Source organism: Siniperca chuatsi, linkage group LG11 (genome assembly GCF_020085105.1).
Source record: "Siniperca chuatsi isolate FFG_IHB_CAS linkage group LG11, ASM2008510v1, whole genome shotgun sequence".
NCBI classification, from domain to species: domain Eukaryota; kingdom Metazoa; phylum Chordata; class Actinopteri; order Centrarchiformes; family Sinipercidae; genus Siniperca; species Siniperca chuatsi.
In genome coordinates, this window is record NC_058052.1 from 13,513,776 (window position 1) to 13,516,700 (window position 2,925).

The window sequence follows — 2,925 nt, forward strand, 5'->3', positions numbered from 1 at the left end:
TTGTAGACGTGAAAATGAGCAGAGCGCTGATGCTGTTAGGTCCAACTGTAGATTTCATTAACTACCCTGACAACTTTTTACCACATTCACATGGTTTAACACATTGGCAAAATGAGATGCTGCTGGGTGGGTTGATGGCAAACGTTTTCTGGTTAATTTGCTTCCCCATTGTTTGTATGTACAATTTTCTCATTTGTGCGAACCAACTGCATATTATTTTAATTTCATTTGATTCATTTAGCTTATTAACAGACTTCAAACTGATTTCACCCTCTTGCAGAAAGGATTTTTTTGCAGCTTTAAATTTTAAAGATTCTGGTGTTGAGTTTTGTACAAAAAAGTCCTCTGATGATCATGTGGTGAAAAGAGTTAAAGGGCAATGCAAGAATCTGTTAAAAGGCCTTTATTCCTTTTGTCTGAGGCTGTGGGGCCATATCATGGGAGCAGTTATTAATTTATAAATAGCCAAATAGAAAAGAGGCTTTTAACTGATTTTAGTCTTTGATCCATCTTTTTCCCACACGATTGCCTGAGGGCGAATTTGTTATCAAAAAGAAGTTATAAAGTTTGTAGTCATCAGTTGTGTGGTTTTCTGGTGGCATTTACAGCTCTTTAACACCATGTCTTTGAACAGAAGGTCAGTGTGTTGGTACTGACTTTACTTTTTGCATCAACCTCATTCATGTGCACATTTTACATCCATTTTAATGCTCTGTATGCCAGATGAGCAAATGCTTTATACACCATTCACACAAAAAGCATGTGGAATGCACAAACTGATATGATGTCTGAGAAAACAGTCTGAGAAGGAAAAATCCCTTTTCAACTGAACTGCACACACCTCAAAGACCTGCACCCTGTAGTGAGGGATCTAAAGTAAGCATTGCTTTGTGATAAGAGGTCACAAGCAAGAAAGGTTTGGGAGCACTGCTGTAGGCCATCACTGGATTACAGAGTACAGGAGAAACTGAAAGATAGATAGAAAATACTTTTAAACCCATAACTGCACTTGAGCTAGTGTGCATGTGTCCATTAAATAGCCTAGTTAGGATTTGATTGCACAAGATCATTATAGTTTAAGCTTATCTTATTTTGCTTAAGTTGCACCCCTACTTTCATTACTTTGAAAATGCAATTGCTGGTGTCCTGTTCTCCTGGCAAAGGCCTAATCTAGCCAAACATATTTATTATGTAATCCTGCTCAGCTCACTGCTAAATGTAATCAATGACACTTTTCCAGATATGACCACAGTCCTATTGTACTAGTCTTATCCTCCACCGTCATGTTGATCATGTTTAGCAATCAGAAGACAACTAAAGTGGCTTCTTGTAGGAAATCACAATAAGCACACAGATTTCCTGCCCCGGGGTTTCCTTCATGTGCACCTCCTGTTGGTTACAAACCAGAGACCAGTTTATAGACAGAAGATTACTCAGCATTGGAAAGTCTACTCTCACCAGCAGGTTGGCCACTCCCAGGCTCCAAACACCAACTCAGTATTTGCCTGTGTGATCCACCAGAGTGTGCTGGGGCTCAGGGTCAACAAGGCCGTCATGAGGAAGAACCACTGCTGCTCAATCTCTCATCTGATGACGTCTTTAGCACTATATGTCACAGGGCATTTATATTTCATACTGTTTATCCTGTACATGAGAGGGATGATACTAGCAACAAAATCAACTTGAAGTATCAAAAGTAAAAGTACTGTTATGTGTTATATTATTATATAATTTATTGTATTGAATTATTATTGCTGATGCATTAACATGTAAGGAGCATGTTAATGCTGTAGCTGGTCAGTATTTTATATACTTTAACAATGCATGATTTAATAAGATGATCATATGTATTGTGTGTAAAATCTTAGTATGTAAAGTAGTTAGTAGTAGTACTATAGCTGTCAGATAAATGTAATGGATATTTCCCTCTGAAATGTAGTACAATACAAGTATAAAGTGGCAGATTATTAAAAGTACAAGAACCTCAAAATCCTATTTAAGTACAGTACTTTCCTTTCCTGGGAGCTGGGAGAACAAAAACATTGATTCAGACTTTTATTGATTGAAATGTATACTTTTTTTTTAACTTAAAGCTTATTATGAGTAGGAAGTATTATAATTAATGTAATGGAAGTCACCCAGACTTGTCAAAATGATTTGCTTTTTTGCATTCTTGAGATGACTTTGATCTTATATACTCTTACGTACTGCACTGCAGTTAGCCTTCTTTTCATTTTAAACTGTATTAAATTGTGTCATACAGTACAGTATTCAGTACACTATCAGGCTTTTTGGAGCCTTCAAGAGAGCCTACAAACAGTGAGGCTGTTGTTAGTTGATGCAGAGCAGGCAGCCACTGAGTACAAACATGATAAAACTTGTTAGAGTAGATCAAACTGAGATCTGCCTGTTCTGCAGATAGCAGATTCAGTCCTGCATTTCTAACGACTTCCAGCTGTTGGTGCTGAAAAAGCACTGCAGTAGCTTTTCACACCTTGTTCATTGCTGACTTGTAGAACATAATCTACTGTCCATTTGGGTGATGAAGTGGAATTCAAGAAGGAGTAGTGTAATGCATTGCCAAGCACTTCAGGTGCCGCTGAAGGTACCATGTAGTATGGTATACTCAGTATACTAAAACGTGCTGGCTAATCTGGTGCTTGTCCTGCATCCAGAAAACTCCATGTTCTCCGGTTATGCCCCTAGCAACCTACACACGATCCAAACCCTCAACACTTGGAAGGAGGCTGTGCTCATTACTATTATTTTCCTTTTGGACTGTCAGAGATGGGCTGTCTGCTTCACTGTTTCATGCTCTCCTTATCTGCTTCTCTTTCCACCCATGGTAATTGAAGGTGGCTGTAGGCCAGTAAAAGTCCAGAGTAGTGGGGGGGTGGGGTGGGTGGAGAGGAAGAAGGACAGAAA